Below are 17,149 nucleotides of genomic sequence, written 5' to 3'. Positions count from 1 at the left end.
AGATCACAAGAACTTATTGTTTACTGAATTATTATTCACTTCTTAAAGCTAACATAGGCCTCCAAGTCATTTTCATCTGGCTAACTGCTTTTGGATTTAAATTATCACTGTATCACTGAGATTTGTCATTCATAGCAATATCAGTGCCTTCCTATCTGTGACAGAAGTAGAATACTAAGCACCCAGATTTTTACTTTCTTTAATTAAAAAGTAGTGTGCACAATATGGAATATTATGCATATTAACCTGATAAGATAGCTAGGAAAATCAAGATGAAGAGCAATGTTCTTGGTAGTTTGCTTATAAAAACAAATAACAACAGCAAAAATACTCCTTTCTGACAAAAGAGATTTAAAACATGCATCTGTGCTTTCTGAGGTTGGAGAGAATCACGGAGTGAGGTACTGGGGCACACATCACACTTCAACATTGGCTATCGCAGAGAGGGGGACAGAAACCGAGATGGGGAAAGGGTTAGTAACTGTCTCTTTACATGAGTCTGTTTCGAGTTTTCCAACATACTACTTTTACAATTACATATCTATATAATTATATATATTTTAATATTTACATATACTTAACATAATTTACTTATATATATATACTTATGTAATTTGCTTAAATATATTATATATTATTATACACCCATATAATACATAATTACATATCTATAAAATATATAATACTATACTATTATATACCCATATAATCTCTATGTGTATGAATACATACATATACATATATGTATATTTAAATTCAGTAGTTGTTTTTCATTTAACATTGTTTTCCTGTGTTTTATTTCTGAGGCCATCTTTACTAAGTATATTTTTGCATTAGCTATCTTTGGGTAAGAAATATTATAAGCAAAAATCTATATCTTAATGTCAGGAGAAGAAGTAAACCTGTTGCACTAAAAGAGCACTTTGTTAAAGTATTGGTTAATAATTTCGCCAGAAGAGATATTTTAAATTATTCTAATGAATTATGAGAAAAGGTAAAATATTTCCTCCATTTCATTGCATATCATGTATGTCTATTTCAGAAGAAAACATATGGCTGATCAATATAGTTTATTATAAATATGAAGCATATTAAGATTAAGTTTAATACAGCAATGGTACTATATAAATAGCAGATGAAAGTGTATTACTAACAGAGGTCACCTAACTCAACAAGGAAAAAGAGCATTCTTATCATATCTATTTCTTTTGGTTTAATAAATATGCCTTACTGACTAAAGTTTAAATCCAGCATAAACATTAATTATTTTCAGCAAAGCAGAATAAACAGAATTATTATAGTTACTGTAGGACCACTGAGTCTATTAACATTTGCACCAAAAGGAAAAACTGTTTCAGGGAAAGAAGGATATTGAATTAGAAGGGAAATAATTTTGTTGACTTTCTTCAAAAATAGGACTGTACTACAACTTGCCAAATCCAAAAATTATTGACTGGCAGAGTTTAGTTAAAAATATTTTGGTTTCACATAAAAAGTACATTTTGAGGTCTAGAGGTTCTGTTCACATTCTATGTCCTACATAGTCATATAAAATTAGAAAAAAAAATCATCGAATATGGTATGATACATTATAGTACAACAGTAAAATGTCTTTAAAATAATTATGACTTACTGTTATTTCTGCATCATCCCTTTACAATGTCATTTTAATGATTGATAGTAACCTAAAAGGAAAAAAAAATAAATCAAGATATGGTCATCATTAAAAATTTCCTTGATATTTGTTTGCTAAGAGAGTGGAACTTAAATGTTCATACACACACACACACATCAGGCACACAAAAAGATAAACATGTGAGATGATGGATGTGTTAATTTACTAGATGGGAGAATCCTTTCACAATGCACACACATATCAAATTGCCATGATGTATACTTTAAATAGCTTACAATTTTTTATGTCAATTATACCTCAATAGATCTGAAATTTAAAAAAATTCTATGAACTAACATACAATGTGTATTTTACATTTACAAAAAAATCTTAAAACCAAAATATCTTTATTAAAATGGGATGTCTAAAACTTTTAAATGTTTCACTTTACATTCTGTCAGTCAGATATACCTTCCCATAAGAAAAATAGTCACCTTCCTGGATTCTCTAAAACCACATCACTGTAATAAGATAAAAAATATCAATAAAATATGTTGCTAGAAATAATCAATCCAATTTGTTGTAGGGATGCTTTCTAATTTGAAAATACACAACTTCCAAAAATAAAAAAATTCATGAGTCAAAATTAATAAAAATACTAAAACAGGCCTAGTCAAAATTAAGTTTACATAAATTGAAGTCAAAATATGCTCTTGCTATTTTTGTTGTTATAGTTGTTGTTGTTTACAAAACACCATATTTTAGAGACAAAGATTGTCATATAGGTGAACATACAAAACACCATCAATTAATTAGTTTAATATCTCTAATTACATAAAAAATGTTTTCGAATCATAGCAGTTATTAGTGGAATGCTACTTTTAAAATACAGTTTTATTTTAAAATGTTAAAATTAAAATATATCATAAAATAAGCCTTAAGTTTAAATTTTAATACTTAAAATACTATTCCTAACTTTTTAGAAATGTTTTAAAATGTCATTTTATATGCTGTATTTACAATTAATTTCCCTACCAATCTGATTTTCTGTCACAGGCATCAAGATATTATTTATCCATAAAAGTAACTTAAATAATTTGAAATGAGGTGAAGATTTTGGAAAACATACTTACTGATGAGGTTTTACAAGTTATATTCCAACTCTGTGAGAATCTACAAATATTAACAAAATGATTGATGGGCTAGTCTAGTTTTTCAAACAGCGGAATATTCATGTAGGCTGTAGAAAGAATGTTTTCCTCCGTTGAACTAGTTCATTCATAGTTGGCAAAATATTTGGAAACTAAAACATTTAAGAAGGCTGGTCTTTTCAGTCTATGAATATGCAGAAAGAGGACAGCAGAATTTAAACTTATACACCAGTGTTTAAAGATTTTAATTAAACCCAATGTGGTCTATTTTTTTGTTTGTTTAACAAACTCACATTGTATATGAAAGGTTCAATTATATATATTTTTATTTAAATAACTGTAAATAGTTCTTGATCTATTTAATACTGCTGTGAACTAGAGAAATATTGAGAATAAATTCTAAAGCAAGCTAATAAAAATTAAATACTAATTCATCTATATTTAAGTCAAATAATGTAAACTTCTGCTCACTTTTATGGTTTTTGTAATCTTAGTAGAACATAAGGAGGAATAAACAAAAATTTATAATTAATTCTGTTAGTGCCTACTTAAAAATGTTCCAGTAGGTACAGCATGAAGTACATTAGGTTACCTTTGATTTACAAACTCGAAAAAATAAAAGTAGTTAACATTTGAAGAATTCTGGTCAGGAGTCCACACTCTAGGTTGGTTAGGATTTGAAGTTTCCTAATCAATAATTTGCTCTCCAGGGGCAACTGTGACAAATGCTTCAAATTTCCAAATATTGCTCTGTAAAACTATAGGTGGCTTGGTAATTTATAAAGAATTATGATAAATTTTCATTGGTAAGAAAAGTGATGATCGAGATGTATGATCGGCTAGAAATACTGTGTGAACAAAGTATAAAAATCCCAGTATAAGGTCAAGAGGCTAACATCTTTGACATCCTAGATCTAGAATTCTATTTAATTTGTTACCCACCCTGCAATTTAGAAGACAGCTTCTTCACCTGGGACTACTAGAAGGCTCCTTGCTTCTGCCACCAGAATACTGATGCCTTTGCTCATCAGTGAACCTTTTCTACAAAGTGCTGGATGGCATACCACAAAAGACAGAAAACAGAGACTACCCCCAAATTATTGGAGCAAGCTGTTTGATGGATTTTGCAACTGACTGTTAGTAAAAATTTGGACATTTACAGAAATTGGTCTGCAACTTATTTGGAGGTTAGCTTTTGTTTTTTATTTGTTTGTCCTTTAAACAACTATCTGACAGCAAAGTTGTGAGAGAAGTGATATATAGTTCCTACCTATTTCTTATTGTCAAAGATTACAATATTGACAAAAATCTCTGACAATTGTTGAAAGAACAAATTAGCTTCAGTAGTTCACAATATCAGCCTATCGAATGGAAGATAATTCAGGTCCAAGTAACTCAGTTTTGCCAGAGAAAGTAGATTGTGCTTCAGTAATAACCCTCATCTTTGTGGTTTAAAATTACAAAGGTGCATTTCTCACTCACACTAAATGCCCATTAAGGTTGGCAGAGGAGCACTGCTAATCATAGTAACTCAAGTAAGCAGGATGACAGGTCAGCCTCCATCTCAATTACGGGGAAAGAAATGAAAAAGATGAAGGAACTCTAGCAATTAAACATTCGGGCCTCAGGGACAATACTTATTGGCCTCAACTATTTTTCTGGCCCCACTTAAATCACAAGGAGACTAGAAAATGCAATACAATTTTATCATATGCCCAGAAAAGGAAAGAAACAGAAATATTTAGCAAACTTTTAAAATTACCACAGCAATTGAATACCTACAATTGAAATCGAGTTTTTCTGTTTGAATGGTATATCCTAAAATTGCAGTATATTGTAAAATTATACTCTTTGCAGGGGAAAAAAAAGGATAATTAATTTTGGTTTTGTTTTGCTATTGAGTTACTTAACTAAAGATCAAAATCTTTATGAATGAAATCAATTCTATTCTAATCAAACCAACCTAGAATATGAGTGAACAGGTTAAATGATATAAACAATCATTAAATTTCTTTTGCAATTGAAGAGTCTAAAAAGGGATAAAAAAAAGAGACTGTACTTTCTATTTACACACTATAGCAGGAGTGGCCAAATCATCATGTGCATACTAATAACGACTATTTGTTACTATGTGAATTCCTGGGATCCTGGATTAATATGATTTAATAGGTCTAGTATTTGACTGCAGGATTCTACATTTTAAAATATACCCATTTAATTCTGATGCAGGCAGTTCTTGATCTTGGAACAAGATTTTGAGAAATAATTGCTGTAGCTGACTGGTTCCAAGACGTGAGAAACATAAATATGAAATTAAATTGGGAGAAGAGCAAGTAGGACTTCAATTTGTGGCAAGTGTTGCTTAGTTACTGAAATTTTATTATCAAAAAATGTATCAAGAGAACATCTGACTCAGCAGTCTCAGCAAGATGCGATAGTTATGCATTGACACTGTTTCTCTGCTCTGCATAAAAACCTTGCAAAACTGATATGTGATTTGTCTTCATTTAAATTATGAAGAACAGGGGCATACTGTTCTCTATGCAGAAGATTCCCAAATCAATATCTCTAACCAGACTCCTTTCCTGACTTCCAGACTCAAAGATCCAACTGTCTACGTGTCTTCATTTGGAATGACCTAAACAATATCTCAATCTTTATATCTCCAAAATCAGATTCTTGACACTTACCCTTAAAGTGAAGCCATTTTCATCTCAATCAATGACAACTGTCCTTTCAATTACTCAGATCAAAAACCTGGAAGCCATCCTTATTACATCACTTCTCAACCATTTTCTCTTCATTCAGCAAAGCCTGTCAGTGTTTCCTTTGAAGGTGCCTTCCAGAATCTGACCACTTCTTATCACCTCTTCACTGTCACCCTTGTCTAATAGAAGCCACCATCACCTCTCACCTGGACTGTTGCAATAATCTCTAATGTTCTCCTCAGAGATGAGTTAGTAAATGTCTATCAACAACTGTGTTAATAAAGAATAAATAATTTTTTATAATGGTATAAAAAAAAGAAAGATAAAAAAGAAAACAAAGAAAAGAAGGAAGAGGGAAGGGAGGAAGTATGAACGAAGGGAGAAAGGAAGCAAGAAAGGAAAAGAAGGAAGAAAAGAGAGAGAAAGGGGGAGAAGCAGAGAATGAGAGAGGGAGCAAGAGAGAGAAATAAACAAAGAAAATAAAACAAATCTTTGAATTATAGCTTTTGTAAATATCCATGGTGTAAACAGTCCCACCATGACCACATTGTTGGGACAAGATGTGCACAGTAGAGTCCTGGGAGCCGGTAGAAGCAAGTTTCTGTATATTATGGGTACTCCCTTCTTTCAACCTTCCCAGCTAATATCCTCTTCACTACAAGGTAGTCAGAATGACCTGAGTCTGCTGACATCATTCCTTAGCCCAAAGTCTCCCAGGGACTCACCATCTTACTCAGAGTAAAACCTCAGAGTTTAACACAGACTCCAAAACCTGCATGAAAGTGCCCAGGGCTTTCCTCTGCTTTGCAGTCTCATCATCTATCACTCTTGCTTTGCTCACTGTTCTCCTTCCATTCATGGTTCCAGCCTTGACCTTGAACATACCAACCATGGCCTTTGTACTTTCAGTTCTCTCTGCTTGGAACACTATTTTTCTCTAGATATGTCCTTTCCTTACTTCCTTCTGGTCTTCAAATAAATAATAGCTAATCAGCCAAGAAATCAAGAGAAGGCTGACACTTGAAAGGGTAGCAATGGAAGAGTTAGGAAAGATCACCGAGAACAAAGATATGTCACTAGAGATCGCGGCTCAGATCATCCATGGTCTTGTATTCCCAGTTAGTATGTATGGATGAGAAATTTCGACGGTAAGGAAGGCTGATGGGAAAAAACAAAAAAGAAAAACAAATTCATTTGAAATGTGGTGTTTGAAGAGAGCTCTATGGATACCCTGGGCTGCCAGAAAGATGAACAACTCAGTGTTAGAGCAAATTAAGCTCAAAACATCATTGGAGGGAAAAATGACAAAACTGAAGCTGTCCTACTTCGGGCACATCCTGAGAAGGCAGGGTTCTTTAGAAAAGACAGCAGTGCTGTGAAAAATCGAAGGCAGCAGGAAAAGAGAAAGACCAAATATGGGACGGATTAACTCCATGAAAGAAGCCATAAGCATGAGTCTATAGGAGCTGAACAGGCCTGTTGAGCACAGGACGTTGTGGACTCATTCTAGGGTCACCTGGAGTCTGAGCCAACTTTATAGCACATCACATATACACACAATCAGGGTGCCGTTCTCTAAACATTTGACGTAAAATAGCATAACAACTTTCCCTCTCCAATTCTGCAGCTTGCTTTATTTTTCTTTATAGCACTTTTTACTCCCTGACATTTATACATATAGATAGATATTATTTTCAATATTTATTACTGTCTGTCTCCTTAAGCACACACACATTGGTTTAGTTCCTATGTTCCTACCCCCAGTTCCTATGACACTGACTGTCACATAATGAACTAATAAAATCTTATTGACTAAAGTGACATACAAGCAAATAAACAAAGAACATAATTTCAGGTAATGAAAAGTGCCATAAAGCAAATAAAGGAGAATGGTGAGTGCTCCCTGGGGGTGCAATGGCCAGTGGGTGGTAGATATCGCAAGAGGTAATATTTAAGCTAAGGTCAGAATGCAACATAATTAGTATGGTCTGCACATGAATAAAAATTCATTATGAGATAAAAGAGGAGCCGCTTTGTGAATGATTTTAGAGTTTTAAAAGAGAAGAGGTAAAACTGCAATTTTTACATGTGTTCTTGAAAAGTACACACTGAGTCCTAAAATGAGAGAGTAAAAAGATGACATTTTACTTAAAGGAGAAGAAAAAAGAGGCAGAATCACCACTTCTAGGAGCTAAACAGGCCTGTTGAGCACAGGACATTGTGGACCCATTCTAGGGTCACCTGGAGTCTGAGCCAACTTTATAGCACATCACGTATATACACAGAGCGCCGTTCTCTAAACATTTGACGTAAAATAGCATAACAATCTTCCCTCTCCAATTCTGTAGCTTGCTTTATTTTTCTAATGCCTCACCCTGAAGAGAGATGGGAAGGAATAGAAAGGTTCAAGGGGAAATTCCTATATTTGTACAGACCTTTATACTTTCAAAGTTCACATTTTCAAATTTATTTATCATATTTATCTCTTACAATTACTTTAGAAAATTGGCTGAGTTTCTTTCCATCATTAAAAAAAAAAAGAACCTAAGATAGAGGTGAATGCCTTCTCTAACATCAACAGACTAGCTAGTTAGTGGATGGGCCATACATACCTCGCAGCCAGATGTCCTCACACAGTCCATTATACTGTGCCCATTATGCTTTCTGCCTTGATGAAAACTGGCCAGATTACCTGGAGGTTGCCAGTCTGCTCAACTGATTCATGTTTTAATTCCACAAACTTGAATTAAAGTTTGACTTTGACTGTATGGCAGGAAGGCCAACAGCAACATTAACTTTCAAAGATTTCTTCATAACCCCAAACTAAGTACAGACTCCTGTATCTGGCACTCAAGGCCATTGCAGTGTGACTCCAATGAGAAAATCTGGCTTTACCTCATACATACTTCTAAAAAAGTTTTAAGACCTAATTGTCCATGCTAGATATTTGTCCAAGTCACTCAATATGAATAAAAGCAATGTCAGCAGAATGATTAAGAAGTCTTTTGCAAACCCCTCAAATCAGCTGTGATTTTTTCCCTTTCACATAATATTCTTCAAAGTCTGATGACACCAGTTACATTCTATCTTGTGCTAGTTGTTTGAGGAATCGCTAAATATTCCACTCCCCAAATAGAATACAAATGATTTGGTAAAAGGACTGTCCCTTCCGTAACTTCTCCAATTTTATATTCCTTTTGCAGAGAATCTGCCATACAGTGGGAATTCAAATCTTTGTGAAGTTGGATAGAATTGATTCAGAGAAAAAAAGTGTAACATTCAGGTCATTGATTCCAACAGTATATTGAAAGCAGAAGGAAAGATATGAGCAATACAGAGATCATAGATGGAAGTCAGTAAACGAAACTGAGAGAGTGAAGAAAAGTAGAAGTAAGTGCAAGGGGTCCATTGCATCTTCAGAGGCGGGCACAATGCATGGTGCACAGTAGCTACTTAATGAATATTTGTTGACTGAATGAAAGAATGAAGGAACAACAAAAAAGGAATGCAAACACAAAGAACTATTGAAAGATAACCTTAAAACTGGGTCCATCATTTCAAGCTAAATGAGCAGACACAATAAGAAATAAGGTTTTTAGTATAAAATAAGGTTTTTAGTATTATGCAAAGAATAAAAGAAAATATCTGTCTGTATTACCTCATCTCATGCTCCTTTGTTACAAGCACTTTCCTAAATAATTTAATTTGAACCACAGAACAATTCCATGAAGAGGCAGGAGAAACATGATTCCATTCATTTTATAGGAACAAGATCAAAAGGATAACTCTCTAGGTTTAGATCAGAATCAGGGGCAAAGTCAAAACTTAAACTTCCTTGTTAGGAGCTCTCTAAATTCTTGGCATTCTAACTGTACTCTATAGACCAACAGCATTGTCACCCACTGGGATCTCCTCAGAAAAGCAAAATCTCAGACTCCACACCAGATACCTGATCAGAATCTGAATATTAACAACATCCCTAGGTAATTTGAAGTAATCTTTAAGTTAACTGCTTACCTGACATAAAATAAGATACTAAGAGTATCCTGTGGGGGATCGCCTCATAAATTATATAAATACCTAGCCACTATGTTATATACATGAAACTAATATAAAATACTGAACATCGACTCTAATTGAAAAATTAAAAAAATTAATTTTAAAACACCTGTAAAAAACTGGATATAAATCTTTCTGCCTTCATAGGTAGAACATGATATATGATATATATAAATATATATCAATAGAAGAACCATCATATAGATGTCACCCTTATTTAATAATATTGAGTAAATTTAATAATACTCAATATTATTAAGTATGATTTATGTAAGATGTATGATAATAAATATGAGTTAGAAAGGAACATTGTTTAGGTCCATGCATATGATTTTTAAAGAAAAAATATTTAAAGGAATGAGCCTCTTTCAAATTAAAGCAAATTTAACTGAGAAGTTTGTTAGTTACATTAAGGATTCAATAATCTCTTTGAGAAAGAATACAAAAGGGAACACTAAGTAATATAGCAAGCACAATAGTTGGCATCCATCTATAAAAATGAAGTACTGAGAGAGTCTTATTTCAACACATGTTAACATTAGGGGATTTTAAACACGCATACACACACATAATAGCTAAGTAGGATTGATTCGATGTTCAAAAATATGAAGGTTGTGACATGATAATTAAGAGAAATTGTTTTTGGTAATCTTATGTTAGTAATAATAAACAACAATTTTTGAAAATCAGGTCAATAATGAAGACTAAACATGGCTTATTATAAACACATGTACACCTCACGCTTCATATGAAAGAATAAAGAGGAGGAGGAAGTTCATTTCCCCTTTTGGAAGAGTGAGAGATTGTTTTTATTTCACATTTTTTAAAGGTTCAGACAAAGAGCTTCTTAAAAAGTGGTTGAAAATTCAATTGAGCTACACATACAATTACTATAGCTTTTCAGACTTCTGCAGTTTAAAAAATATTTCTCATTGCCATCTATTTATTATCACAAGTTTTACCTTACTAAAAATATAAGGGGGACAGAAGGAAAGAGATGGTGGATGGATAAGAAGGAAGGAAAGCTAGGAAGCAAGGAGGTCTCAGAGAGAAAGAAAATACTTACAAAAGGGAAGATAGTTGAGCTAGATTGATTAATTACATTTTCCAGATAGAATTTAAAAAAAAAAGAAAACAATTTTGTGTCATCAAAAGGTGACATAGCTTCTTTAAAAAATCTTATAAAAGGATTATTTTTCTTTCTAAAATTGAAAGACAGTAGTGTTTATAATTTATAAATCATGCCTATAATCTATCAAAAATCAAAAATATTTTCATTAAATATTTTACATCAAATAAATCATTTAAAAATATTTCATGTATAAATACTTTGCATTAATATATTTTCAAAATTGTAGAGCACTCATTGAAAGAAAGAAGAGTTCCAAGCGATGTAGTATAGGAAAGAGAATTTTCCAGTGTTAAAATTGTGTGTATTATATCCAAAACGATTGATGTAATGACAACGTAAAGCCTTTTGAAACTTTTGATTGGCTTTGGAGTACTCAGAAGTATAATATTAGTTTGTTAAAATTATATTTTCAACTACAAGAAATATCCAATGAGTATTCAAACACATATTTCATACACACACTCACACACGCACACACACACATACTCAATATCTTCTAAGTTGAATGACTGTGAGAATTTACACTGGGTTTAGAATTGATTATGTTTATTTTATGATAATGGTTATATATTTTTTAGGAATCATGACTTTGTGTGAAATACTTCCCCGTGTTTATAAATAGGATGTACAGCTAGATTCTGTAGTTTATCTATTTTCACTTACACGTCACTTAGGACTATACTAAGAACCAAATCCTTACCATTTTGACTGTACTGTTTGTAATTTTATTTGTGAATATGAAGTCCTTTGTAATACACCAGCATCTATTATGTCATGAGAGTAGAATCCAGAAAGTATATGAGATCCTGGGATTTAACTTGGAGAATTCTTGTATTCGTAGTATAGATATATACTGGAGTTAGAGTAGACAGCATTATATTCAGATAGTTTTCTCTCACGATAGCAGCATATTTACTCTGCTTTCTTCTCACACTTGACTGTGAGCTCCACAAGACCAGAGACCAGCTATTAATCATGTTTGAATTCCCAATGAATAGCACAATACTTGTCCCAAAAGTAGACACACAGATTAATTAACTAATTTGAGAGCCATATAAACTGAAGTGTTTTGGGTGTATGTGTTTGGGAAAGTAAATTAGAATCATAATATAAATAATCTCATATGTTGTCACAAAGTGTATCATAGAGACCCTTCAAAACATGTTACCATAGAACCAATTTCTTCAAGCAGTAAGGCCAAAAAATAATCCATTTATGATTCTAAGTCCTCTATTATTTAGTCAAATATATACACTTATAATCTAGTCATATTTAGAGATTTTTACCTATAATCTACCCACAATAAAAGATGAAATGGGTATTAAGTGGCTTACCTATAAAAAATGTATATTTCAATTTCTTCATTCATAAATTTTTCATTTTTGTTTCCTTCTAATAATCTCACCCCAAAATCAAGTGAGTTAATACCTCTTATAAAATGCCTGAAATTAAATGATATGCAAAACAAAAGTACATTTTACTTCAAGATACCTTCATTTTTATAAAAATCCACTGATAATGAAGTGAACCTGAGTTAGAGATACATTTAAAGGATGTCTGGCAATTTTCAGAACCCCATTTTCAGGAAATCATTTAGAAATGATTAGACAATTATATATCAAAGTATATAAATATTTTGATAGAAAAGGAATAAAAGAATAAACATGACCATGCAGTCAGGTATATGAGAGAAGACAGAAAGGTAAAATACATGACTTCCTGATATAAAAACTAAATCTCTAAATAAAAATTAGAGTGCTTAGTATTTTCCATGGCTATCCTTCTCTTTTATGTCTAATCTTCATAATTGATTTAAATAGTTTTGTATTTTAGACAGATTGATGAATGAAAAACTTCTGAACTTATTGACCTCTTAGTGGTCATAACTTAACTTACAAAGACGGATTGAGAGAGGAAATTAGGCAATGGTGTGCTGGTAAATGTTTAACAACCGGTTCTCAAAAAAAAAAAAAAAAAAGAGGTCCTGATTTGCAGTATTTGTTAATTTCCATGGTGAAAACACTCCTGCCACAGCCTATTACAGGCAAAGAAAACAATATTTCTTTAAAAAGAAGTTTAGAAGGGAATAGTTATAATTGACTAGATCATACTGGTTAAGCCAGCTGTAAGGTATCATTTAAATTAGGTCATATTAACTTAATAAATATTTTGTGAAAAAGGTTGATCAAATCATACCCACATACACTGATCAGTATTTTTTGGAAAAATTTGATTAAACGATTTTGGAAAATGGTATATAATATATGCCCCTCTTAGGAATATATGATACGTGTTAGTTTTTTAATGTCCTAAAAATATTATATATATGAAATCTGTTTATTTAATATAGCATCCCTCTCATATTTATTTGAATCTGATTCTTTTTAAATCTCAGAACATCTAGCAACACCAAATGTGGCTCTGGTTATACACTTCTAGTACACATAGTAGGCACTCAGTAATCACGGATAACTAAAAAAAGTATTCATCTATGTAGAAAGGTCATAAGAAAGGTAAATAAAAGATATATAAGCAAGTAGAGGAGATTCTGTCCTGTCTTCCATGAGACTGGATTATTTTTAGATAATTGTTTCATTGGTACAACACAGGTTTGTTAATTTATTGAGCATCTACTACATTCGAAGCACTATCAAACACTAGGCACTGAAAAATATCAGTTGTTTTACTTTACTTCAATGCTCCATTAGGCGAAGCCAATTTTAATTCATTTTTTTTTTGATTTTGCAATAGGGAGGGTAAAATACACTAATTATTCTAAAGTTTAATTCTAAGGGATACTTAAACCTAACACATCTTGTGATATGAGTGGAATTTTTGTTGCAAACTACATGCAGTATGGATATATTACTCAATATTTAATACCTCAGATATAGAAAATGTTTCTTAAGAAAAGAAGCTGTCATTTTTTTTCTCTAAATACATGATACTAAATGTCCTTGCTACATATTAATATGTTAGAGTAATAGCATTCTAATAATTATCAATCTGATTCTATGAGAATGTCTCCAAGAGCTTTAAATCCACGTTTGGTAAGTTAGTGTAATTTATGTTCACACATAAATATTCATAAAATAGTATGTTTTGAAAAACAAAAGAGCAAGACTAATGGCTAAATGTTAACTGAAGAAAAATAAAACAAGAATCCAACTTCTTTTTTGCCCTGGATTTCATGTCATAGCCTCATTTTCCTTTAAACACAACTCACAAATTATCATGTAATATGTAAAGCTCAGTGCATTTGCTTTTGTTTTTTTTTTTTCCCTTTGGAGAATTAACAGGTAGATTTTCCACAGAAGAAATAACTGGCACTTGACCTTTGGCAGCAAGTATGATCTGTTGTTACATCAAAGAAACTCTGAAGTTGAATTACCTTAGCAGTACGTAATTATGTAAAGAAACTAGATAACTGCTTTAAGATATGTTCATTGCTTATAATAATGTGTGAATTATTATTATACTAAAAATAGTGACATTTCAATAGTTCATTTTTTGCTTCAAACACTTTCCTCACTGTGCAAGCATAAAAATTCATGTATCTCAACATATTGAAAGAAATAAAACCACATGCATACATTTTCAGGAACATAGCTCAAAACACAGCATCGGTATGGAGGAACACATCAGAAAACTATCTTCTGATTTCTCAATTGAGAGCACAAATTTCTTGCTATTATAGTCACCAACATTTATTTGCTTTTGTAAAGCTACAAAGTAAATTTCCCTCAGGTAAGTATTTGAAATGAATATCTACTTACAACAAGACCATATGTTGCTCATTTATAGTAATGTACAGAGCTTCTAAAAAAGAAATTTAATGAAAGTTGTTTGGAGCATTCTTTCCTTTCTCATTTCCTAATTTTAACAATACATTCGCAAATAAAAATTGCTCAAAGGATAAATTGCAGTGAACATCTCCAATTAATTGCATGCACATCCTTGGAAGATAATCAAACACGATCTCTCCTAATATTCAGTTATGGTACATTGTTAGAAGAACGTTTATCTATGTTAATTAATGATATATCTACATTTTGTGTGGTTATTATAGTAGACCTATCCTCAACAACATAGAATATGCTATATTTTATATTTGTCAAATTTTTATTCATAAAGCATTAGCCATTTATAATAGAGTATATTTTATCACAAGATTCAACTTTGACAACTAAACGTCTCAGGAAGAAAAATATTTTAATATTTGAATCTACATACTCATTGATGTATCAAGCGATGTTTAAAATATAAATGCATGAATTAGAAACAGAACTGTTGTCAGAGGCTAATGGTTTTGACACAGAGTTGAATTAACTATATTTCAAAAGGCAGAGGAAACCGTGCACTCTCTGAAAACAGTAACACCGCACCAAAGAAGTTTCTCCCCAGACCTCCTACCTCTCCTCACAAGATCTAACCATGAAAAGGAACACAAACCTGGGAAAATCCAGGGCAGGAAATCAAAGGGAACCAGGTCAGAGAAAGAGATTCACATGAACATGTATTCGATGTCATAGTCTGGCAAAAAAGGGAAATATTTTAAATGATGTCCATAATAAAACTATATTAACAAAGCTGTATAGTCCTGCCATGGGAGGGGGTTAGTATTATCGTGACCCTTGACTTCTGCTCCCATAGCCTGAGAAATGAAAATATGTGTATCATCAATGTTTGTTTTATACAAATTTACTGTCTTTATTTAAACTGGTATAAAATTCTATTCTGAAATAGCCTGTCTGGTTCTTAATAGTCATGTGACTTCTTTTTTTTTTCTGCCAGCCATGTGCATCGTATCATTTTACTCTGAAATAACTATGCGATTTCAGCTCAACCTGCCTTTGCTTATAATGCATGACATACCCCGTGAGGGAGCCTGAGAACAGACTCCCTTGAAAAGCAAGGTTCTCATAGTTGGCCTGTAACCATGGAAGCAGATGCCGTTTTTCTTCTTACCCCTGCTTACCTCTTTGCAGCCACGAGCTGCTCCCTATTGTTAAAAGGGGTACGCCTTGATTTTTCTTCATCATGACCGAACTTGCCTCTTCTTCAAAGGGCATGATGCTGCAGGTCATTGGTCTAGACTGTTTGCACGGTCCAGAGAACAGCCTTGATGTAACCCTTGCTCCGTCTGAGCCACACCACCAGCCGTGCATCTGTAGACTGTAGGGGGACATTGGAGATCTGTATTTGAAAAGAAGTCTGTCTGATTTTGCCATTGTGCCTTTTCACTCATCGATCGAATGAATATCGAACCTTCTGTCGTTGCATGTGTGAAATAGATAGCTTAGCAAGCACTTTTGTGCCCAACCTGTGCGGTGGGCCAAAAGGTTTTCCTTTTAGTCTCAAGAATTTTTTCTTCAGACTTTATGAATTTTGTGTTAGCTTAACTTATTTATATGCTTTTTATTTTATCCAGCTATTATGATGACTGACTTACTTTTCAGCAGTGACTTTCTTTTGGTACTAGAAAGAGCCTCTTTTCTGTCAATTATGTTTTTCCTTTTGTAGCTTTTCAAGATCTAGCTTAACTCCTTTGTAAGTTGAAGTGTAACTATACCCTGTTAAGCCAAAAAGTTGAGGTATCTTTTTAAGAAGATGATTAGATGATGTCTATCATTTAACTGATTTAATTCCAGAAAGGTGAACTTGAACTGCCGCAAGGTAATTTCAGTGATTTGTAAGAGTAAGTAAATCAAATAATCATATTGATTTTAAGTTAAACAAAATGTTTAATAAGCTCTGCTAATGGAAATTTTTTTCTCTGCTTTCCCCCTTTTAAAAATGTGTGAAAATATTAGTTTGAAGTATTGAAATATACTTAAAGGCACATAAATTAATTATTATGATTTCGTATGTTTAAATAAATACCATATATTTATGATATGTATCTTACGACATGATTTAATTAGAAATTATACAATATGAAAACATGTTGTTTACATTTCATTTTTAATACAACTACAATTCACTGTTTGTCATCAATAACTTATGTTAACAATAACTGATGGCGACCATACCACCTGCTCATTCTAAAATATATCATTTTACTGAGTCCTTAAAAAAATCAGAATCACTTCAAAATGCCTCATATGCTTATATTCAGTATATTGCTTAGCAAGCATTGTCTGTGTGTCACAAGTTTTGTTTTGTTTTAAGAAACCACTATCTCATACTTCAAGGCATACCTATTTTTTCTAATTGCCACAGGCAAAGGGGAGGTCCATGACAGAATAAAGAAGGTTATTGTGACAGATGAAACATAATTCACAATGAGTACTCTTTTCATCCAGCCTTAAGTAGCAGAGGATTACTTCCAAGCTGAATTTGGTGGCAGAATGTAAGAGCTGATTTTATTAACATATAAGGACAGGCCAAAGGCAGAAAACCTATTCTCTTCAGCTGGGTGGTGGTTATTTTGTGTGTGTCTGTTTGGGAGTCTTATTTTCTTCATCTCAAATAGAAGATATGC

General features: G+C 32.5%; 1 long non-coding RNA gene across 1 annotated transcript in view; it reads right to left on the bottom strand.

Annotated features, from left to right (window-relative positions):
- LOC120598611 (uncharacterized) overlaps positions 1-16,459 on the bottom strand; it is a 380,220-nt gene extending 363,761 nt beyond the window's left edge. Inside the window, exons 1-3 of the long non-coding RNA XR_005651655.1 lie at positions 15,644-16,459; positions 15,118-15,198; positions 1,634-1,685 (exon numbers count right to left, since the gene is read on the bottom strand). This is a non-coding gene — a long non-coding RNA (uncharacterized LOC120598611). The remainder of the gene's footprint in view (positions 1-1,633; positions 1,686-15,117; positions 15,199-15,643) is intronic.
- Positions 16,460-17,149: the final 690 nt, after the last annotated feature.

The sequence above is a fragment of the Pteropus medius genome, unplaced genomic scaffold, assembly GCF_902729225.1.
Source record: "Pteropus medius unplaced genomic scaffold, Ma_sr-lr_union100, whole genome shotgun sequence".
Lineage (NCBI taxonomy): Eukaryota > Metazoa > Chordata > Mammalia > Chiroptera > Pteropodidae > Pteropus > Pteropus medius.
Note: the sequence above shows the minus strand (reverse complement) of the source record. Positions and strands in the feature narration are given on the sequence as shown.